The sequence below is a fragment of the Schistocerca cancellata genome, chromosome 4 (assembly GCF_023864275.1).
Source record: "Schistocerca cancellata isolate TAMUIC-IGC-003103 chromosome 4, iqSchCanc2.1, whole genome shotgun sequence".
In the NCBI taxonomy this organism is placed as follows: domain Eukaryota; kingdom Metazoa; phylum Arthropoda; class Insecta; order Orthoptera; family Acrididae; genus Schistocerca; species Schistocerca cancellata.
In genome coordinates, this window is record NC_064629.1 from 735,521,945 (window position 1) to 735,547,715 (window position 25,771).

Genomic DNA, 25,771 nt, shown 5'->3' on the forward strand with positions numbered 1-25,771 from the left:
GAGGTAGGGAAGCAAGGAGCGGCGAGACGACACAGAATAGGCTAAGAACGAAAACAGAGATACGGCGATGGTGAGGGCGACGGCGGGCAGCCAGCAGCACATCCCGAAGCGGCGGGCGGGAGGCGGCGGACGGCGGTCGGTGGATAATCGACAGCGGACTTCGAAGCTGCGGCAGCAGCCAGCAAGTGGCACCAGCGGCGGGCGACGTTGGCGTCGACGACGGAACGACGACGGCCACGGGCAGCAGGACACAGATAAAGGGGAGGGTAGGGGGTAGGGAGAGATTACAAGGCGTCGATTTCGCCCAGGCAGCGAAAACTTTCTGTTGTGGAAGCTGTGGGACTCCAGTCCACTGAATGTATATATGACACCATTTTTTTTCCTTTATTGTACTTTCAGCTCCCTATTGGGGGCGGGCTGGCAGCAGCATAGGTGCTGCTCTTCAGTCTAGAGGTGTTACACTGGAACAGGATGACATTTAAAACAATAAAAAGGAGGCACATCGTTGAACATATACTATGTGATCTAAAGAATCCGGATACCCCCCAAAACATACGTTTTTCATATTAGGTGCATTGTGCTGCCACCTGCTGAGTCATAATGTGTAATAGGCAGACATCTATCCAGACCATCACACAGTAATTCCAAACTGCGTCAGGATCCACTGCGAGTACAATGACAGTTATGTGGGAGGTGAGGAAACTTGGATTTCATAGTCCAGCAGCTGCTCATAAGCCACACATCACACTGGTAAATGCCAAACGACGTCTCGCTTGGTATAAGGAGCGTAAACATTGGAAGATTTGACAGTGGAGAAACGTAGTGTGGGGTGACGAATTACGGTACACAGTGGCGATCCGATGGCAGGGTGTGGGTATGGCGAGTGCCAAGTGAACGTCACCTACCAGCGTGTGTAGTGCCAACAGTAAAATTCGGAGGCGGTGGTCCCCTTTTGGGGTGGCAATTGCGCCTTTCAACACGATCAAGCGCCTATTCATAATGCATGGCCTGTGGCGGAGTGGTTACACGACAATAACATCCCTGTAATGGACTGGTCCGCACAGAGTCGTGACCTGAATCCTATAGAACACCTTTGGGATGTTTTGGAATGCCGACTTCATGCCAGGCCTCACTGACTGACATCGATACCTCTCCTCAGTGCAGCACTCTGTGAAGAATGGGCTGCCATTCCCCAAGAAACCTTCCAGCATCTGATTGAACATATGGCTGCGAGAGTGGAAGCTGTCATCAAGGCTAAGGGTGGGTCAACACCATACTGAATTCCAACATTACCGATGGAGGGCGCCACGAAGTTGTAAGTCATTTTAGCCAGGTGTCCGAATACTTTTGATCACATAGTGTAAATATAAACAAGGGGGAATATAATGGGAGAAAGTATCCAAAAAGTGGGGGGTGACTGAAAAATGGAGATAAAAACAATATATATTTTACACAAAACCACACACTGTGAGAATTAAAAGATAGAGCCAGACACGAGTCCAAGTATGGCAGGAGCATAAAAAGTCTCATAGTGATTAAAACAGCTACGTGATGGGCGGCGTAGTACTGAAAAAACCAAGGATGGCAAAACTATAGACAAGTCAAGCACACGAGCAGAAACCACAGTACTTGACGACACTTTAGAACTCCACAGAACACAACACTGACTGAGCATACTCGAGGATGAGTAAAAACTGGGAGGATCTGCCAGTGGTGGGGATATGAGAGAGGAAAGAATGTGAGGGGAGGAAGGGGTGGTGCTGGAAGGGAGGGAGAAGGGGGATGGGGAATGTGGTAGGGGGTGCACCAAAGGGGCCAGGAAGAGAAAGGACGGGAGACGAAAACAGCTGAGGAGGAAGTGCAGGGGCGGAAAACAAGGCCAGGCTACAGTTGGTAAGAAGGGTAGACGTCACAACAAAGTTCATCATCTGGGAGGTGGAGGTGCTGTAAATTGTCCTCATGAAAGATATGGAGGGTGTGGAGGTGGAGGGAGGGTGGGATACAGTAACAGAGGTGCAGCAATGGGCGGGGGATGGAGAGGAAGGGGGATACCAGGGGGTGGAGGGGTCATGCCTGCAGACAGTTTAAAGGACTCAGCTACATTGGAGGAAAAGGAGGAGGTGGTGGAAGGGGATGAGTTGATACAGGATCCATGTGGGGGACGGAAAGCGAATATGGAAGGCAAGGCGGAGCACATGGCGTTCAAGGATTTGGATGGCCTTATAAAAGTAGGAGGGGGGCAGAGATCCAGACAACGTTGGCATGACAAAGGATAGGACAGTTAGGGATTTGTAGGTGTCGAGGATGGTGGAAGGATGCAATCCCCATGTCCAGCTGGACGGGAGTTTCAGGAAGTGGAGGTGGGTACAGGCTTTCTGCTGGATGGTTAGGAGATGAGAGTCCAGGTGAGGTGACAGTCGAGGGCGAGGCCGAGGTATCTCAGGGTAGGGGTGAGGTAGAAATCATGGAGACAGAAGGAGTGGGTGGTGCGGCCTATGATGATTGCCTGGGTATTGGAGGGGTTGATATGAAGGAATCACTGGTTGCACTAAGAGGTGAATTGGTTAAGATGAGTTTGAAGGGTTCGTTGGGAGCGTTGAAGGGGAGGATAGAGAGCCAGGAAGGCGGTCTCATCAGCATATCGGATGAGGTGGACAGGTGGGGGTGGGTTGGGCATATCGGCAATGTACACGGGATAGAGGAGCAGGGAGAGGATGAAACCCTGGGGGACGCCAGCAGTGGGATAAAAGATAAGGGAGCTGGTGTAGTGAAGTGTGACATAGGAAGGACGGCGTGAGAGCAAGGAAGCGACCAGAGGACAAAACTGATAGGTGGAGCGTAGGTTTGGAGTTTAAAGAGGAGACCGGGATGCCATACGCGGTTGCAGTCATTTTGGAGGTCGATGGAAACAAAAATGGCGGAGTGACGGGAGTTAAGTTGGAGGGAGAGAAAGTGGACGAAGTTAAGGAGTTAGTATTCGGCGGAGAAGGAGGGTTGGAAGCCACACTGGGTAATGGGGAGAAGGTGATGTTGATTGAGGTGGCAATGGATACGACAGGAGAAAATGAATTCGAACACCATACTGAAGACAGAGGTCAGGCAGATGGGACGATAGGAAGAGGCGACAAAAGGGATTTGTTGGGTTTGAGGAATAAGAGGATGGAAGTACTTGGAGAAGTTTATAGGGAGGGTGGTGGCGTTGAGTCGTGTACAGGTCTGGAGTCAGTCCCAGCGTTTCTTTGCTGTAATAAATTTCCGTACGTGTTGCTGTATTTGCCGGTGGCACTGTTTTACTGATCTGGGTTTTTCCATCCCTTGCAATGCGGAAACTATTGGTCCTAGAGAAAATGAACAGTACCTTTTTTGTAGTAAATTTAATATATTTTAATTTTGTAGCACGAAAGATTTTCGCCAGAAGCCGCGGTTTTTGGGCTATTCAAGAAAATCATAAGAAAGTGACCTATAAACACACCCCCACTTCTACGGTCATACCCCATTGGTCAGGATTTTTAGTATGTTGTCCATGGCACTCCCTCTTACCACTGTCCAAAAATTTGATACTACACGAATTTTTCCCCTGTTCGACGCTTTTAGGTCTTCGTTGACAGGGTGATGGGAACAGAGAGGCAGAAATTAAAATACAATTCTGAAAACAGCAGCATTGCAGAAAATACTACAATGTAAGCCAAACGTACTTGGTTCCCGCCGTTGACGCGTTCAGAAACTCATTTCGGAAGTTTAATGTTCACGACCAGTTTTGAAGTGAATACGAAGTATATTTCGAATTGTTAGAAGAGCCCAAAAGTTGGGACATTTGACGTCCCGCGCAGAACTCAAGCGCGGCGTTCAGGACACCCCTAAAAATCGAGACATCCCGCAGAAATCAGGACATCTGGCAACACTATTCGGTGCCATAGGACCGGGTCTACCTCGCCTACCCTAAAATACGATCGAGCGAATGAATACCAGAGGAAATTATTTCTGCCGGTTTCACGCTATTCTGTTCGAACCAAATCGTGGCAGTAACTCTCGAGTCAGACAGTACGTAGATAACATGCTGCACGCGTGTCAGCCGACAGGCTGCCAGCTGCATATGCGTTCAGCGAGATCTGATTCTGCTCTTGCGCTGCGTCTGCTTTGCTAATTGTACCAGCTCGACCTTGAGTTTTTCTTTCGAGATGCGAAACGTTCATTAGGGCACAGCTCTCTGGGGGACACATTTAGTCTCTTAATAAGGCCAGCACACAAGACGAGCTTTAGTAGCCCACTGAGTTTCAGATTCAGAGCAGTCGTTTGCGCTGTAGTTATTCCATATATCAACCACCACAACGCATCCTCTGAAGAGACTATTTGATTAGTTCTGCTTCATCTGCGACTTACCAAACATCACTGCATTTTGTGAGTCATGGTGCACTTACAGGTTTATCGGTCCGTAGCCTGTTGTGTGTCGACAATTAGTGTGTAGTGATCAGTTTCAGGATGCAAGACATTGCGCCATACACATTACACCAGAACCAAAGTTAATTAGAACGACCGACTTAAATGAAAGAATCACAAACACAAAGCGAAGTGTCTCGTGTGTGCTGGCAACTGTCACAGGAACTCAGACATGCGACAAAGTTTATTAAGTTTTTAGGCTGTCTGACAAATGCAGATAGAAATTCTACACTTCAAAAACGCTCGTGAAAGAGAGTAATTTCCTTTTTATGTCTATACTTCAGCACACAGGATCTTGAAAGTTTCATTGTAGTTTCTATTTGCCGGTGTGACCACTACAGTTTGCGGTGTCAAAAAGCACACGCAAAGATCGCCTACTGATTGTTCCTGTCAATTTCGTTAAAAATAACTGTTGAGGTTGAACTAGACCAGGTACTAGTATCCACAATTTAGATGGTGATTGATACCTACTAGTATAATGTGAATGCCGCTGTACGAGGTGAACCCAAACTTCGAAGTTCGTTCGCACATTTTCTGGGGTTATTTTGATAAAAGGGATCCGTGGTCTATGACTGTTCGTTACAGAGAGATAATGTAATTATAATTTATTCGTTTTGTTACCCCAGTTAGCTTTCTTTCTATAAAAATACCTTCACAATAATTAAAAAGTACGTAATACGCTAAACTCCGTCCAAACAGGTCGCGGAAGACCCTAAAGGCACTGACCGACCGCCGTGTCATCCTACATCTACATCTACATATATACTCCGCTAGCCACCAAACGGTGTGTGGCGGAGGGCACAATTCGCGCCAAAGTCATATCCCCCTCCCCCCCCCCCCCCCCCCCCCCTCTGTTCCACTCACGGATCGCACGAGGGAATGGTGATCATTGCGCGATTTGGTGGTAATAATATATGCTCTACATCCTCGGTGAAGATCGGATTTCGGAATTTAGTGGGCAGCCAGTTCCGTTTAGCGCGCCGTCTATCTGCAAGTGTGTCCCACTTCAAACTTTCTATGAGATCTGTAACGCTCTCGCGATGGCTAAATGTACCAGTCACGAATCTTGCCGCTCTTCTTTGGACCTTCCTGAGCCTATAGGCGTCATTGGATGCAGATTTGGAGGGGCGTGAAGTCAGAACACCGCTCTCCCGGCCGTTGTCAGTTTTCGTGACCGGAGCCACTACCTCTCAATCAAGTGCCTTCTCAGTTTGCCTCACGAGGGCTGTGTGCACCCCGCTTACCAACAGCGTTCGGCAGACCCGATGGTCACCCATCCAAGTGCTAGCCAAGCCCGACAGCGCTTATCTTCGGTGATCTGAGGGGAACCGAAGTTGTCATGTAATACTCAATCACCAAAACTAATGCACCAATCCTCAGACGCAAAAGTACTGCAATGTTAAGTCTTTGCGGAAACATTTCGCCATAGCGTCCCACTTCCAGTGCATCAGTGAACCCCTACGGTTAACGTACAACTACCACTGCCGGAAAAACAAACCCGTGACAGAACTGATCGGTGCTGAATGAGGGCTTGAGGATGAAGAGTAAAGAAGGCAGTACTGTTGTTAACAACAAGTACCAGCAGTGTGTGGAACAAGCTTGTTTCTAAACAAGACACACGGCGCATACCATCGACATTTGCGCTCTTGTGCAAATACTTTCAGCGTAATACTGATACAAAGATAAATTAGGGTAAGAAATGAAACGAAATGTAATTACTTCAAAACGAATCATTGGAGGCCACGAGTCCTTTATATCACAATACCCAGGAAATATCCCTGAACAATCTCCGAAATATGGTAGGAGGAGTCCGGGTTCCCTCTATATTCACACAGCTGTCCATCAAGCCTTTCACTGAACAGCCGAAATATTAAGAATTTTTTCAATGTCTGTGGGGAAGTCGTATAAGGTGGACGCGGCCTGAATCGTGTACAAAAGCAGGAGCAGCTGCCTGCTTATAGTCCTGGATTGTACAGTTATTGTCCGCCGTACGTGACCAATCCTCACTCGTCCAAGGGACTTGGTGCGAGGTCTGGTGTGTCTCTCTGTCGTCAGTGCATTTGTAATCAGTGAATTTCGTAACGTCTCGTGGATTCGTCGAACAGTGAGGCTACGATCTCCCCTGTAATAACAGAATTGACCCTGACGTACGCTTCGGCCGCCACGGGACTCAAACCCTAACTCACACGGGCGTGACCCTATTAAATGAAGATATTAATGTTGGCACTCCCATGGCTATGATTGATGACGCAGGGCCGATGATGCCCCACCAAGAGCAGACAGCTGTTCTCCGTGAATTTCCAGCCGCCACGATCCAGGGCGGGACGAACGTTGCCTGTACAGAGGAGCTAGCCTCGACAAACCATTCGAGACCGGATGCTGATGTGAAGGAAGATCCCAAAGGGAGTTCCTCCAAAAACGAGCGAGCTGATGCTCTCCATGAAATTCAAGCCACTCAGACCCAGGGCGCGACAGACAATGTCTCAACAGGAGATCGAACTCCGACAAACTAGTCGAGATCGAATGCTGACAAAAAGGAAAATTCCAAAGGGAGCTCCTCACAAAAGAACCGGAGAATTACGCATGAAGATGCTTATCAAGTACCTCCGCTACTTCGCAAAAAAGCGAAAAGGATTGGTAGCTAAATGAGTCGGCAAGTTCCTGAAGCTCCTGACTCTGGCGGATCTGTGTGAGGTCAAACGAACGTTGATACAACAGCCGTCTCCGCAATGGGTTCACACCAGGAGGCGCTTGGTGACATGATCTGCAGGGCGTCTCAACACCCAAACCCGGATCATCATGAACTAGGAAAAACGGGAGACATTTTGTACCGGACCACACAAACACGCAATTTGGCAGAGTAAATAGAAGAAATGGGTCTGAATACAGACACGGCTGCAATCCCGAAAACTGAGGGAGAACCTTTGCCATCCGAAACAGAGCTGTACACAACTGCAAGGGGAATATCCTAGGACGCACCGACGTTAAAACGTAGGACTTCTCTGGATTGCCACCCAAGTAAGGAACTTCAACCTCCAAACACGCACTTTACAACATGATCCAGCCTCAAGCTTATAAAACTGGTAATTTAAATATATATAAGATCCAGTCTTATCTGCACCTTCACACTTTACAAGACCTCTTATATGCTGCAGATACAGACATTCTGTTGCTGAAAGAAGTAGCTGCCACTGAACTGGAACGAATAACTGGATAGTCGCGCGGGATTAGCCGAGCGGTCTAAGGCGCTGCAGTCATGGACTGTGCGGCTGGTCCCGGCGGAGGTTCGAGTCCTCCCTCGGGCATGGGTGTGTGTGTTTGTCCTTAGGACAATTTAGGTTAAGTAGTGTGTAAGCTTAGAGACTGATGACCTTAGCAGTTAAGTCCCATAAGATTTCACACACATTTGAACATTTTTTTGAATAACTGGATACAATGGTATCACTAATCTGGGCACTGGAAAGGATTTGGGGACTGCCTTTATACCAAAAGAATGGATTATCATGGCAGACGGCAGAGGAATCGCTGTCAACGTCAACCGCACACATATGATCAATGTTACGTTCCATCAGGCAGTAGCAATCGGCGAAGCAGGGCAGACTTTTTCAAGTGCGAAATAGTCCCACATTTGGGAGGACCCATGACCATCTAATACTGGCAAGTGATTTCAACTGTGTGCTAAACCCAAAAGACCAGACACCTAACTTGAAAAAATCTGTAGAACTGGAATGCATCGTTCACGAAATGTGTTTAACTGATGCATGGGAACACACGCACAGTACGGCCCCTCTTTTCACACCTGTTAAAGCCACTCTGCAAGACGGCTGGACAGAATTTATGTTTCGGAACAACTGACAACCCAAATCCTATGCTCAGAAGTTCGGCCGACAATTTTTCCTGATCATGTCGCATAAATATGCAAAGTTAACTTGGGCAACAAAGGAACATTTCGGGGCCAAGGTACATGGAAACCCAATAACAGCCATCTCCAAATGAGGAATGTCGGCGAGTCAATAACGACACGTGGAGGAAATGCGAAAAGAAAGCGGCACAATACAGCTCGGTAAAAGAGTGGTGGCCAAAACATGGCAGGCCAAAAATAACGAAAACGGTTCGGACTTACGCAAGAGAAAAGTATTCATGGCAAAAGAATACAACAGAATTTTATTTTACTTGTCTCAGATATCAATACAGATTAGATACCTCGGTAATAGAAAATTAAGTACAGATAAAAAAATTAAAGTAAAACTTTTAAAACTGGAGTGACAGCAATCGGAAGGCTACAAAATAAAGTCCAGGTCGCAGAATGTGGTAAAAGAAGAAGAACCATTTATGATCCATGTAATCCATGAAAATAAGAGAAGGTAGAAGAAAATCATAACACACATCAAGATAAGTGATGGCACCACGCTCCTGCAGCAAAACGAAATCAAAACCGCAACCCAGAAACAGCTGGAAGTGCTGCTGGCGGTGAAACATATCGACGATGGAATACAACAGGAATCACTTCAAAACTTCCACAGAAAATTAAACGCTGCAGAAGCCGAAAACCTTTGCAGGAAATCGATGAAGAGGGACTTGAATACGCTATATCACGGTGCCATAAAAACACACACATCAAATGGTTCAAATGGCTCTGAGCACTATGGGACTCAACTGCTGTGGTCATAAGTCCCCTAGAACTTAGAACTACTTAAACCTAACCAACCTAAGGACATCACACACATCCATGCCCGAGGCAGGATTCGAACCTGCGACCGTAGCGGTCGTGCGGCTCCAGACTGTAGGGCCTTTAACCGCTCGGCCACTCCGGCCGGCCAACACACACATCAAAAAACGTTTTGCATCACCTCGGTTCCGACAGTTACGGAACCCGTACACAAAATTGGAATAGAGATCAACATAAACATCATTTCCGCCCTTTTTATTGCTCATGAAAACCACACATTGCATGCTGTACCACCATACAGCGAGACCTTCAGAGGTGGTGGTCCAGATTGCTGCGCACACAGGTACCTCTAATACACAGTAGCACGTCCGCATTGATGCATGCCTGTATTCATGGTGGCATAATATCCACAAGTTCATCAAAGCACTGTTGGTCCAGATTGTCCCATTCCTCAACGGCTATTCGCCGTAGATTGCTCAGAGTGGTTGGTGCGTCACGTGGTCCATAAACAGCCCTTTTCAATCTATCCGAGGCATGTTCGATGGGATTCATATCTGGAGAACATGCTGGCCACTCTAGCCGAGCGATGTCGTTATCCTGAAGGAAGTCATTCACAAGATGTGCACGATGGGTCGCGAATTGTCGTCCATGAAGACGAATGCCTCGCCAATCCGCTGCCGATATGGTTGCACTATCGGTCGGAGGATGGCATACACGTATCGTACAGCCGTTACGGCGGCTTCCATGACCACCAGCGGCGTACGTCAGCCCCACATAATGCCACCCCAAAACAGCAGGGAACCTCCACCTTGCTCCACTCGCTGGAAAGTGTGTCTAAGGCGTTCAGCCTGACCGGGTTGCCTCCACACACGTCTCCGACGATTGTCTGGTTGAAGGCATATGCGACACTCGTGGGTGAAGACAACGTGAAGCCAATTCTGAGCGGTCCGTTCGGCATGTTGTTCGGCCCATATGCACCGCGCTGCATGGTTGTTTCAAATGGCTCTAAGCACTATGGGACTTAACATCTGAGGTCATCAGTCCCCTAAACTTAGAACTACTTAAACCTAACTAACCTAAGGATACCACACACGTCCATGCCCGACGCTGGAGTCGCACCTGCGACCGTAGCAGCAGCGCGGTTCCGGACTGAAGCGCCCAGAACCGCTCTGCCACATCGCTCGGCTGCACTGGATGGTGTCGTGGTTGCAAAGATGAACCTCGCCATGGACGTCGGGACGGAAGTTACGCATCATCCAGTCTATTGCGCACAGCTTGAGTCGTAACACGACGTGCCTGCACGAAAAGCATTATTCAATATGGTGACATTCCTGTCAGGGTGTCTCCGCGCCATAATCCGTAGGTAGCGGGCATCCACTGCAGTAGTAGCCCTTGGGCGGCCTGAGCGAGGCATGTAATCGACAGTTCCTGTCTCTCTGTATCTCCTCCATGTCCGAACAACATCCCTTTGGTTCACTCGGTGATTCCTGGGCACTTCCCTTGTTGAGAGCCCTTTCTGGCACAAAGTAACAATCTGGACGCGATCGAACCGCGGTATTGATAGTCTAGGCGTGGTTGAACTATAGACAACACGAGCCGTGTACCTCCTTCCTGGTGGAATGACTGGAACTGATGGGCTATCTTCTCCCCTCCGTCTAATAGGCGCTGCTCATGCATGGTTGTTTACATCTTTGGGCGGGTTTAGTGACATCTCTGAACAGTCAAAGAGACTGTATCTGTGATACAATATCCAAGGTCAACGTCTATCTTCAAGAGTTCTGGGAACCGGGATGATGCAAAACTTCTTTTGGTGTGTAAATCACCAGGACCCGACGGCCTCACTGCAGAATTTTACTATGTTTTTCACGATCAATTGAAGCCAAAGTTGGTATCTATTATAATGAATTACCGCAGCCGAATTGTAATGTCCATAAAAAGCTCGTGTGAAGTACCGATGTTTTAATCCCTAAACACCAGAAAGCAGTTTTACGGATGATTTGAGACCGCTCCCGTTACTGAATAGTGCCGGCCGGTGTGGCCGAGCGGTTGTAGGCGCTTGAGTCTGGAACCGCGCGACCGCTACGGTCGCAGGTTCAAATCCTACCTCGGGCATGGATGTGTGTGATATCCTTAGGTTAGTTAGCTTTAAGGAGTTCTAAGTTCTAGGGGACTGATGACCTCAAATGTTAAGTCCCATAGTGCTCGAAGCCATTTGAACCATATACTCAATAGTGACTATAAAATCATGGCACGAATCATGTCCCAAAGACTTAAAACGCTGATGCATACAATAATCGGTCGGTACCAGGCGAGCGTCGGTACTGACATAAAGATGCACCACAATTTATTTGAGCACAGAGATATCATTGCCAGTGCAGATGCTTGCAAGGTAAAGTGTGCTTCACCATCAGTCGATTTTGCGAAGGCATTCGACAGGGTAACACCAATATCTTATAAGCATCATACATGCTATGTGATTTCTGCTACAGATTGTCAACTTAATACGTGAAATTCTCAGTAAAGGAGTTACAAGAATAATGGTTAATGGCTAGCTGGCTCAAGAAATTAAGACAAATAGCTTAGTGAGGCAGGGTTGTCCGATGTCGATGGCACTGTTTGCCGTCGCCATTGAACCTTTCCTTGCCCTATTGACACGACATTTACGAGGCTTAGCCATCAATAGAAACAAGATTGTTTGTAGTGTCTATGCAGGCGACGTGGGTTTTCTGGTCACGGACGATCACGAAGTAGAAGAAGCTCTTCATATCATTAGTAAATACGAACTTGCCTAAGGAGCGGAGCTGAATGACAGGAAGTCTGGCATTATGAATATAGGAGGCGGCATATCTCTGCAACATCACAGCCAGCTGACACTGCTCTCTAAAATGAAATTCCTAGGCACTGAATACGGAAGCAACATAAAGGCACACAATGGCTGTAAACTACAGGAATCTTCTTGCAAGTGTGCATACCTGTATACAGACAGGTACACGTCTCGGACTGTCAGGAAACTTGATGAAATACAGTACGTAACCTTATCCAACGTCTACATAATATCAAAGAAAAACTACACTACTGGCCATTAAAATTGCTACACCACGAAGATGATTTGCTACAGGTGCGAAATTTAACCGACAGGAAGAAGATGCTGTGATATGCAAATGATTAGCTTTTCAGAGCATTCACACAAGGTTGGCGCCGGTGGCGACACCTACAACGTGCTGACATGAGGAAAGATTCCAACCGATTTCTCATACTCAAACAGCAGTTGACCGGCGTTGCCTGGTGAAACGTTGTTGTGATGCCTCGTGTAAGGAGGAGAAATGCGTACCATCACGTTTCCGACTTCTATAAAGGTCGTATTGTAGCCTGTCGCGATTGCGGTTTATCGTATCGCGACATTGCTGCTCGCGTTGGTCGAGATCCAATGACTGTTAGCAGAACATGGAATCGGTGGGTTCAGGAGTGTAATACGGAACGCCGTGCTGGATCCCAACGGCCTCGTATCACTAGCAGTCGAGATGACAGGCGTCTTATCCGCATGGCTGCAACGGATCGTGCAGCCACGTCTCGATCCCGGAGCCAACAGATGGGGACTTTGCAAGACAACAAGCATCTGCATGAACAGTTCGACGACGTTTGCAGCGGCATGGACTATCAGCTCGGAGACCATGGCTGCGCTTACCCTTGACGCTGCATGGAAGACAGGAGCGCCTGTGATGGTGTACTCAACAACGAACCTGGGTGCACGAATGACAAAACGTCATTTTTTCGGATGAATCCAGGTTCATTTTACAGCATCATGATGGTCGCATCCGTGTTTGGCGACATCGCGGTGAACGCACACTGGAAGCGTGTATTCGTCATCGCCATACTGGCGTGCCACCCGGCGTGATGGTATGGGGTGCCATTGGTTACACGTCTCGGTCACCTCTTGTTCGCATTGACAGCACTTTGAACAGTGTACGTTACATTTCAGATGTGCTACGACCAGTGGCTCTACCCTTCATTCGATCCCTGCGAAACCCTACATTTCAGCAGGATAATGCACGACCGCATGTTGAAAGTCCTGTACGGGCCTTTCTGGATACAGAAAATGTTCGACTGCTGCCCTGGCCAGCACTTTCTCCAGATCTCTCACCAATTGAAAACGTCTGGTGAATGGTGGCCGAGCAACTGGCTCGTCACAATACGCCAGTCACTACTCTTGATGAACTGTGGTATCGTGTTGACGATGCACGGGCAGCTGTACCTGTACACGCCATCCAAGCTCTGTTTGACTCAATGCCCATGTGTATCAAGGCCGTTATTACGGCCAGAGGTGGTTGTTCTGGGTACTGATTTCTCAGGATCTGTGCACCCAAATTGCGTGAAAATATAATCACATGTCAGTTCTAGTATAATATATTTGTCCAATGAATACCCGTTTATCATCTGCATTTCTTCTTGGTGTAGCAATTTTAATGGCCAGTAGTGTATGTTGCACAAGTGCTGCCGATGCCACAAGAGACGATGAAACGAATCATAAAGCTTTCGGCCACTTTGCTACTAGAGGGATTTAAAGTTAAGTACGATACGCTAACGCTGGCCACAGGAGATGGAGGTTTATTCCTACCACATATTAACACCAAGTCACAGGCGTTATATGGGTAACATACAACCAGCGGAGGACCCAATCTAACTGTGTAACAGCACACTTCTTAAATAAAATAGTGCCGGCCAGTCTGAAACTTTCCATTTATGTCCAACATATTCCGAATGAACTGTTTCATCTTAAAACCTTTTTAATTTAGCTAAGTTACATGAAGTCAAACATCTCAGAAAAGGAGCTCGTGACGAAAGCTGATAGAAAACAAGAACGGGAATATTATCGAATAAAAATATCTAAATCTTAGATGGCCAGTAATTTGGAAGAATATGCACTCTCGGAATGTGCTAACGATAGTGAAAGCGTCTTCGTACCGCGCAGTCAGCAGAAAAATAAACACCAGCTCCAAGCTTCACGCCATACACTTGACGTACTCCACTGTGCATAACGTGCAACTTAACCCCTTAATGCCGAGCGTCTCGAATTCACATCGTAGCAAAGCGGAGATAATAAATGGAAGATTAATTGTTTTTCAGTACCAGTGACAGTAGGTGTGTAGATTCCATAAGAAAGCTGCCAACTGCTCTGACATGTGCTTCTATCTCCTGAGAGTTTCGGGTACTTCCTGAGCGACTTGGTGTTCACGCCTTTGTTTACAACACGCACACAAGAGGTTACCGGCATTTTTTGTGCCATTAGTGCTATACATTGAGATAAGTTCAGTTGCGAAAGCCGGCCGGAGTGGTCGAGCGGTTCTAGGCGCTTCAGTCTGGTACTGCGCGACCGCTACGGTCGCAGGTTCGAATGCTGCCTCGGGCATGGATGTGTCTGATGTCCTTAGGTTTGTTAGGTTTAAGTAGTTCTACGTTCTAGGGGACTGATGACCTCAGATGTTAAGTCCCATAGTGCTCAGAGCTATTTCAGTTGCGAAAATTATTTATTTGTTCCGTAGTATATCTGACGTGACGCAAATCACATTTTGAAGTAACAAACTAGTTGCATGTGCAGGTGAATTCGAAAACACTCTTTGTGTAAAATACGCATCATTAGTAAAATCAGGTGATGTGAAAGCAAATAATTCCGTTGCTTTGCATCAGCAGTATACTTCAGTGACCAGTTGTGTTCCAAAAAACTTCATATGGACACATGCCGTATTCCGAATAGTTTCCCAAATAGACTACATTTAATGTAAATTGTTATTTATTTTCTGTATTATTCAGACATCGTCACTGTTTACAACGTACCTCAGTACTGTAGAGTATGCTGAGACTAACAATTTGATGCAGGACATTTGCGGTCTATCAAGTCGGGAAACTGCCTCAAATTGACCTACAATAACTAAGCTACAGTGCATGCGCGTCGCGCGAGATTTTCAGTATTCTAGCGCTCTCTTCGCGTAAACTACTACGTACTCCCGGAGAAAAAATGAATAAAATGTTTTTTGCATGAAATGTAACGTAATTTAATTCTGTTCTGCGACGCGTTCTTGCTGGAGAGTGCAGGTTTCCAATTATTCAAGAAAAACGTGTAAAACTGATATTAAATCTTTTCCATCTCGGAAACCACTAGGAATTGGACATATGTCCATATGAAGTTTATTGTTCAGAATCACTAATACTATCATCCTTCGAAGCATGTACCTTTCCTCCTGATTCAGTCTGTATATAATTTATTGAAAGTTACCAATAATTCGCCGCGCGTAGTGCCCGCGCGGTTTGAGGCGCCATGCAATGGATTGCGCGGCCCCTCCCGCCGGAGGTTCGAGTCCTCCCTCGGGCATGGCTGTGTGTGTTATTGTCAGCATAAGTTAGTTCAAGTTAGTTTTTTAAGTAGTGTGCAGGTCTAGGGACCGATGACCTCTGCAATTTGGTCCCTTACGTATTCACACACACTTTTGAACTAATAATTCATATGGACATCCAACCTCAACTCTGCTTTGACACGTTACATTCCACTTCCAATGCAACGTGGAAATTCTAATGAACTGCTAATACTCTGAAACTTTTATTTTGTTAGCGATGGATCCTCAAAGTTTTGTGCTCCACGAAATGCAAGTGGAGATTTAAAAGCTCGTGTACTACCGGCAGAGGAGGAATAGGGCAGTTTCAAAATTTCACCAAGAGACAAAGAGAATAAATAAACAGAATTCATATCTAAAATAGCAGAACCACTCTGAAAGCAGGGAAAAGACAAATTACTAGAAAGAGAGCTAGACATTTAGCCAGCGTAGAAGCAGATGTACATCAAGGTCCAACAAAACCGGTTCCAGGTAAGTCTACCCTAACTGACGTAGTAGGTCACTGACTTCAGGTTACATACACAAGGCAAAGATGAAAAAGACCGAGGTGTACAGAACAGACGGTATGCATGCATACTAACTGTAACGTTCATCTGTGTCTAAGAAGTTGTTTCCGAAAATTTCACGAATAAGGCTATATTGTAGAGGTGTTACAGATAAATATTTAAAACTTATGCCTCCACGCATTTTTCGTTTTTGATCATCTAAATCCTATAAATGTACTGATAAAATATGAAATGAAAGTCCTAATCTAAATGCAGCCCAACTCCATCTACTTTCTGTGGTGTCACCGCCAGACACCACACTTGCTGGGTGGTAGCCTTTAAATCGGCCGCGGTCCGTTAGTATACGTCGGACCCGCGTGTCGCCATTATCAGTGACTGCAGACCGAGCGCCGCCACACGGCAGGTCTAGAGACACTTCCTAGCACTCGCCCCAGTTGTACAGCCGACTTTGCTAGCGATGGTTCACTGAAAAATTACGCTCTCATTTGCCGAGACGATAGTTAGCATAACCTTCAGCTACGTCATTTGCTACGACCTAGCAAGGCACCATTACCAGTTACTATTCATGCTGTAAAACATGTACCGTCAAGAGCGATGTTCACCAATTATGGATTAAAGTTAAGTATTCCAGCAGCTACGTACTATTTTTGCTAGTCTCAATTACTTGACCTGTTCCAGACCTCACGCCGTGTGCTAAAACGCGTGCCTTTCGGCTTCCTCATAGTGGGTTGGCTGTCTTGCCAATCCACAACACTTTCAAAAATCAGAACTTATACGAAAAACTATGCCAACTTCCTAGAAGTAACTTTAAGATAAAAAGTTTATACTTGAATCAGGAATTAAGAAGATTTTAAAGCAAGAAAAGAATCAGAACAAAGTTATGTCTCTTTTCACTTTCCCAGAGAAAAATTTTTTCTTATTAATTCTTTTTATTGTATGTTTCAACGTCACTTATTAAGTTTTTCCTGTATTTTAAGGATGACTAGACGCCTTGATTTATTTTAATCATATACAAACGGAATGATCTCAGATTCAGTGGGCTCATGGCTTTCAACTTCGCTAGAGAGAGCCTTCGAGCAAGTACATTTTTCTCTGAGAAGAAACTTATTTAGTTCGCGAAAATTCCAAGAACGATGGATACATCATTTTCTGGCAGCTGGTGCTTTTAGAATTATGCGGAGCCGCGCTTATAACACACAAACAGAGGAACAAGACAATCATAAAAATGTTGTGGACAAACTGCAAAAGCAAAACTCAGAGACACGAACTCTGAAGCAGTCGGTGAGCTGGAATACAAATAAAAATGGCGGAATCTCTCGGCCGTAGCCAAAAAAAAAAAAAAAAAAAGGTAAGCAGGACACTCGGTTTCAAGTCCCGTCCTTGGCACAAATTTTAATTCACTACTTCGGCTTCTATACTTATCGAATTAAACTTTTAGGTTAGGTTTTACTGAAAGAGAGACACAAAAGACTCCCCTCCCATCCTAGGAACCACGACCCGAACCCGAATTCTATGTATACACAATATTACATAACTTCTGTGTAGACATATCATAGCAAATATCACCCCAGTAAAACGAAAATCTATTATGATTAATATGCGGATAAAGAATTAATATCGGAAAATCACTCTTAACTAAAATATAAGTAATGTCTGGTATATAACCGTCCAGCATTTCATATTTGACGAAACACTTAGTAAGAAATTAACAACGAATAAACTTTCATTCGCCTTCTTTGTCCTTTCGCAGCTCGCATGCAACAAAAACTGGCGTAGTTTATACGAACGGACATTCCCCTTCTAGAGTCAGCACGTTTTTCGGAGAAAGTAAATTGGGTTAGTGAAAAGCAAACACTCGCACATGACATTCACACATTGTCAACACTGTGGCCCGCTGTAGCGAGAGCGTCTCACTCAGCACATTTCAGGGAACGTGTTGAAATCAGAGGACATCCTGCCCAAAAGATCTCCGCTAAAAAGTTGAGAAACAGTGCTTCAGCTGTTGGATACTTCAAAGTCTCCTACAATCATGAAATGGACTATTCTGTTCCCATAGAGTTCAGATGGCGTTATTTACTAAACAAAGTAAGCCGCACCGAGACGTGACTGTAATGTGAAGCGCCTATGAGATCGGATGTAGACATGCAAATCCGTTCGAGTTCAATTTTTTTTATCTGTTTACACCAGACAGGAGATAAGAGCGTCCAGACTAACGTTTCATCTTTTTCCTGCCGTAGATAGCGTAATTAAAGAGAAGAGGATCGAATTTGTTTCTGCAACCAGCCTATGTTTTATCTGCCTCTGCGGCGAGGAGCAGATGCCGTCTTCGTGATGAAAATTACCAACTTTCCTTATGAGGAGCACATGCAACCCTACCAGAACGTGCACAACGCTCAGTTCTTCGTATCGAACTCTTATTGCTGTGTATACCACAGTGTTATGGAAACACAAGTATCAGATGAATTTACCTACAGTACTCAAGTTAATATTCCACCCGCCCGTTTTCATCTATTTTACCAGGATAATTCAGAAAATAAATATAACACATAAAATTCACAGGTTAAGAATAAATGAAGGTCCATAACAGTCCTGTCGAATAACAGATGACTCGAAAAGCTGATTTACTACATCTAAGATCTGCAACTGATATTTTTACAGCTACTGTTTTTAGAGTTTCTAGGAGGGCTACCATAGTGACAAACGGAATAATAGTGCATCCGTCACTATTTGCAGCTACTCGCCATTGTACTCGTGGTAGCTAGCACAAATTAGTGTACTCATAGTCCAACCTGAGAGGTAGCTGCAACCATAGTGACAGAAGGAATTTCCATCCTCATAACGTTACCGAGAGGTAACATATAGTATATATTTCCCTATTTCTAGAATTTTCGCGAGTGTCCTTGGTAAATTCCAAACCCTCTCAATCGCGTCTCATGATCAAGAAGTATCACTTATAGCTATCCATAAGTCGTTGGACAAACAGATACTTTGCATATACACTAGCTTTTTAGCCGTAGCTTCGCCCGCGAACGCGTATGTCACATATTTCTCGCATATATGTCTGATTCACCAATGTTTTACATCACGCGATTCCAGGGGCAATGTAAAATTCATCCGTAGTATTCAGCTGTGTAGCATGTGAGTGAAAATCTCATTCTGTATTGACCTGTCTGCAACTTATCATAGGGTATGGAGCCAGGGTGTTGTCGATCAGCTGCATTGTGTAAATACCCTGCAGAGGAATAGCACAATTTCTTAGCTAATGCTCATTGACAAACCGTTTCAGGTAATTATAGACACCACCACAGTTGGCCAGAAGACCGACGACAATGGCTACCTCTAGACTCAGTCCTAGTTCCGTTACTATTTAGCTTGTAGCGTATACTGCAAATATGCCAGCCACATATTCCATGAAGTCTGGTTATGCTGATGACTGGGTGAGCGCAATACAGCACAAAAAATCTAGTTTGCCGAAGATATACTAACAATATACCTAAGTAAAATGGGAAAATAATGTCGTCAGTGTATATTTCAGCCTAACACTAACAAAACTGAATCCACTTGATTCCACCTGAGCAATATCCTACCCAACCGAGAACTGAACACATATTTCAATGTGTAAGGGTCTACGGATTGCACGCAGCTGTGCGGTACGTTAGCACGCGCTCGCTAGCCTACCTATCCGGAGTGCTGACGATTTGCTTGACTAGTAGACGCGCGTCCGGCCGCACTGCAACGGAAGGACGCGACTAGCCGCCATCCGCAGCGCGCAGTATTAACTAACACGGCCTCGGGCGCGAAAATGTCTCTTTTCTTAGCTCACCGTGGAGCCTTTCGATACGACCGTAATTAGGTGGTGTTAGGATGTTAGACACAGTGATGATGGGTGCGCGTAGCGTGCGTGTTTTATAATCCGCCTTTGTTAATAAAACTGTTTAAACTTACTTCTCGTGTTCGCGTATTGCCGTACTTCAAGGACCCACCGCTTACAAATCCTGACAAAATACGAGGTGCATTCAAGTTCTAAGGCCTCCGATTATTTTTCAAATTAACTACTCACCCGAAATCGATGAAACTGGCGTTACTTCTCGACGTAATCGCCCTGCAGACGTACACATTTTTCACAACGCTGACGCCATGATTCCATGGCAGCGGCGAAGGCTTCTTTAGGAGTCTGTTTTGACCACTGGAAAATCGCTGAGGCAACAGCAGCACGGAGAGTGTCTTTCATTGTTGGAAAAAGCCAAAAGTCACTAGGAGCCAGGTCAGGTGAGTAGGAAGCATGAGGAATCACTTCAAAGTTGTTATCACGAAGAAACTGTTGCGTAACGTTAGCTCGATGTGCGGGTGCGTTGTCTTGGTGAAACAGCACACGCGCAGCCCTTCCCGGACGTTTTTGTTGCAGTGCAGGAAGGAATTTGTTCTTCAAAACATTTTCGTAGGATGCACCTGTTACCGTAGTGCCCTTTGGAACGCAATGGGTAAGGATTACGCCCTCGCTGTCCCAGAACATGGACACCATCATTTTTTCAGCACTGGCGGTTACCCGAAATTTTTTTGATGGCGGTGAATCTGTGTGCTTCCATTGAGCTGACTGGCCCTTTGTTTCTGGATTGAAAAATGGCATCCACGTCTCATCCATTGTCACAACCGACGAAAAGAAAGTCCCATTCATGCTGTCGTTGTGCGTCAACATTGCTTGGCAACATGCGACACGGGCAGCCGTGTGGTCGTCCGTCAGCATTCGTGGCACCCACCTGGATGACACTTTTCGCATTTTCAGCTCGTCATGCAGGATTGTGTGCACAGAACCCACAGAAATGCCAACTCTGGAGGCGATCTGTTCAACAGTCATTCGGCGATCCTCCAAAACAATTCTCTCCACTTTCTCGATCATGTCGTCAGACCGGCTTGTGCAAGCCCAAGGTTGTTTCGGTTTGTTGTCACACGATGGACTGCCTTCATTAAACTGTCGCACCCACGAACGCACTTTCGACACATCCCTAACTCCATCACCACATGTCTTCTTCAACTGTCGATGAATTTCAATTGGTTTCACACCACGCAAATTCAGAAAACGAATGATTGCACGCTGCTCAAGTAAGGAAAACGTCGCCATTTTAAGTATTTAAAACAGTTCTCATTCTCGCCGCTGGCGATAAAATTCCATCTGCCGTTCTCTAGGACGTATTGACAATGAACGCAGCCTCATTTTAAAACAATGCGCATGTTTCTATCTCTTTCCAGTCTGGAGAAAAAAAATCGGAGGCCTTTGAACTTGAATGCACCTCGTATTCGTGTAATCATCATCCGGGGCAACAACACAAACGCCCCCCTTATAAATGGTAGCTGGGTGGCCAATAACAAATATCCGCAGTACCTTGGAGTAATACTTGATAGAACACTGTCATTTAAACAAAATCTAACAAAGATTGCAGCCAAACGCAGGTCAAGAAATGAGGTTCAGCAGCTTCTACCTTACGATCATCCGCCCTCGGCCTGTCTACGCAGCGGCAGAATATTGCAGCCGTCTCTGGATTAACAGCAGCAATACCAAGCTGGTAGATGCACAACTAAATTAGACAATACGAGTTGTTACTGGCACATTCAAATCCACTTCAGTATTCTGGATACGTGCAATGAGCCTCATTCTACCACCTAACCTCTGAAGAAAGAATAATCTTCTGAGGAACTATAACAAAATCTACAGCAACCAACAGGTGCCAATTCATGAAGATACACCTTCTGTCCAAATCAACCGACATCCCCTACTCAGAAAAGCTAGCAACCTGACAGACCGTAACTTCAACCTCCGCAAAGCTCCGAGGCAAGATTAGTATAATAATACTCCACCAGAGTTTCTAATCCGCTTCTCTCATTTAATTGCTCGAAATATTATCATTTTTCCGAAGTACTTATAAAATATGTTTTCGTCGGAACAAACATGAGTAAGAGAGAGAGAGCACCAGTGAAAGGAATTTTGCACTTAACTTATTTCTCGTTGAATATTGTATGTTATTCTTTGTGTTGGCTTGGTCTTCATAGGTTCACGATTCCTTCATGCTAATGATGGAAGGAAGTATCCGGAATCAGTTTGTCTTTGCATGAAACAAGTAACAACAAGTAGTAGGAATGTTTGTTTTCTTCAGAATTATTTTACTGCATCTTTCGCAGTTTCACAAATTAATACACTTTCCAACTATATCGCGCCAAAACAGTAACATACCCTCCAAGTGAAGAATAACATTGAGAACATACATTTCAGTACAAAGATACATTTATGTAATCGATATGTTCGATACAATCGTTGTCTGACCAAAGAATTACAATCGATTAATATTTCATAAAAGCAAAAAGTAATGTAGTTTTTTAGTGATTTTATCTTTTTGAACAATTATTTAAAACCGTAAGTATTATATTAATAACTCATCGCGAGAGTTATATCTTTAATTTGTGTTGTATCGTGTACTTCTGTACTTCAAGAAAAACGACATGTACTGAGTAATTCCATTACAAGCTCCAGAGTTTTCTCCATACCAACAAACCATGGGAATTTGATCTGCTGCGGAGGACATGGAATACACTTAACAGGATCCGGACCAACTATGGCAATTCGGACATGTATGTCTATAGATACTACTCGAAATTGTAATTAGACGGAATCTCTTTAAACAAACTAAACAACTTATTTAGAGTGACTGAAGACATGACGCCCACAAAATAAACACTTTTCTTGAAGAAGCGTAGTTTTACACTTAAGTACGTGCTGAAATTGTTTACCATCGACTATAAATCACATCTCCAGTCGTCGTTCAAGAGATAGATGAGCAGATGAAAGTACATTTGATGATATGCTGTTGCAAGCTGTGGCCACTCGACGGTGTATACCGTCTGATGTAGTTGGGGCTTCATGATAGACTACATTTTTCAGTGCTCCCCGTAGAAAATAATCAAGAGGAGTAAACTAACTGGACTTGGCCGGCCATTGTACTGCGGCATTCCGTCATATCTAACAGTCAGGAAACTTTTCGTTCAGGATTTGCGTGTTGCAACATGGGAAGAGTGAGTGGAGCAGCAGTCGTGTTGGAACAACATACAATGTCTCTTATCAAGTGGTACACTTCTAGAAGAACAGGTTGAATGGTAGTAAGAAAATGTGCACACGTACTTACATTCAACACACCTAGGACAAAGTGAGGTCTCATAATGGAATTTCATATGATGCTGCACCATACGTTTACGATCCACGGTCGCTGATGTTGCACCAGAAGAAGCAAGCGTGGATTTTCAGCTGCCCACTAGTGCTTGTTACGTAAATTTATATCATCGTGGTTCGTAAACGTTGCTTTGTCGGTAAAGGGCATACTTTGGAAAAATGTAGCGTCGTCTTCCAGGCGTTGCAGAGCAAATCTACAAAATTCTATACGACGTCTGAAATCACGTCCTCCGAGGGCCTGATGTAGTAACAGCTGATAAGAGTGGAATTTATGTCGGACGCGAATGACACTCGTCTGGCTAATCCCACATTCCTTGACAATACGTCTCGTGCCACCATGCGGACTAATAAGTGTAGTAGCCAGAACAGTTTCTTCATGTGCTCTGTCTATTTTATTTTGAAGCTGATTGTCCGTACGAGTGACCAAATAATACGCTCAAGTGCTTGCCCCACAGAGAGCGATGATGAGGATAGATATCCCTATACCACAACATCGTTTCGACTGCATTTCTTTGATACTCGATGTCTAACTTCCCCTCACTTGTGTAAATGTCTGCATGCAAGGAATGTTGGAGCAGAAATGGCCTGTTGATAGATGATACAGTATCTGCTAGGTCTGCAGGGCAGACAAGAAAACAGTCGTAAGGTTTGATACAACGACACAGCCCGGCATGAGCGTGTTTACAGCACAACAGCCGATTAACCGACTTGTTCAAAATGGCTCAAATGGCTCTGAGCACAATGGGACTTAACATCTGAGGTCATCAGTCCCCTAGAACTTAGAACTACTTAAACCTAACCAACCTAAGGACATCACACACATCCATTCCCGAGGCAGGATTCGATCCTGCAACCGTAGCGGTCGCGCGGTTCCAGACTGAAGCGCCCAGAACCGCTCTGTCACAGCGGCCGGCCGACCGACTTGCCTTTCAGTTTTATAACACACTGAAGCGCCAAAGAAATTGATATAGGCATGCATACGTAAACAAGCGGAAGACGGCACTGCGGTCGGACACGCCTATAAAAGATAAAAGGTGTCTGGTGTAGTCTGTAGATCGGTTACTGCTGCTACAATGGCAGGTTATCAAGATATCACTCAGTTTGAACGTGGTGCTATTGTCGGCGCACGAGTGATGGCACACAGCATCATCGAGGCAGCGATGAAGTGGGAATTTTCCAGTACGACCATTTCACGAGTATACCGTAAATCCGGTAGAACATCAAATCTCCGACATCGCTGCGGCTGGAAAAATATCCTGCAAGAATGGGACCAACGACGACTGAAGAGAATCGTTCAACGTGACAGAAGTGCAACTCTTCTAAAAATTGCTGCAGATTTCAATACTGGCCCGTCAACAAGTGTCAGAGTGCGAACCATTCGACGAAACATTATCGGTATGGGCTTTCGGAGTCGAAGGCCCACTCGTGTACCCTTGATGACTGCACGACACAAAGCTTTAAGCCTCGCCTGGGCCCGTCAACATCGACATTCGACTGTTTATGATTGGAAACATGTTGCCTCGCCGGACGAATCTCGTTTCAAATTGTATCGAGCGGATGGACGTGCACGGGTATAGAGACAACCTCATGAATCCATGTACCCTGCATGCCAAGCCGGTGGAGGCTCTGTAATGGTATGGGGCATGTGCAGTTCGAGTGATACGGGACCCCTGATACATCTAGATACGACTCTGACAGTTGACACATACGTCAGCATCCTGTCTGCTCACCTGCATCAATTTATGTCCAGTGTGCATTCCGACGGACTTGGGCAATTCCAGCAGGACAATACGACACCCCACACGTCCAGAGTTGCTGTAGAGTGGTTCCAGGTACACTCATCTGAGTTTAAACTCTTCCACTGGCCATCAAACTCCCCAGACATGAACATTATTGAGTATATCTGGGATGCCTTGCAACGTGCTTTTCAGAAGAGATCTTCACCCCATCCTACTCTTACGGATTTATTGACAGCCCTGCAGGATTCATGGTGCTAGTTCCCTCCAGCACTACTTCAGATATTAGTCCAGTCCATGCCACGTCGTATTGCGGCGCTTCTGCATGGTCGTGGGGGTCCTGCACAATATGAGGCAAGTGTACCAGTTTCTTTAGCTCTTTAGTGTATTCTTCGTATTCTTTTCGAAGAGTTTCAACCTCAAAATTAACAAGCATTACATATTTTTGCCGTTGGAAAAAGTGTATCATTCTATTTAAAAAAATCATACTTGCTTCAGTACCTCGATCGATACGAGGGTTACGATTGTTTACCACGTAACAGAAGTGCGTGCCCCTTAGGGTACTACCTCATTCCGATATTTTGAACCGTTCACAAAATACGAGGTGCATTCAAGTTCTATGGCCTCCGATTTTTTTTCTAATTAACTACTCACCCGAAATCGATGAAACTGGCGTTACTTCTCGACGTAATCGCCCTGCAGACGTACACATTTTTCACAACGCTGACGCCATGATTCCATGGCAGCGGTGAAGGCTTCTTTAGGAATCTGTTTTGACCACTGGAAAATCGCTGAGGCAATAGCAGCACGGCTGGTGAATG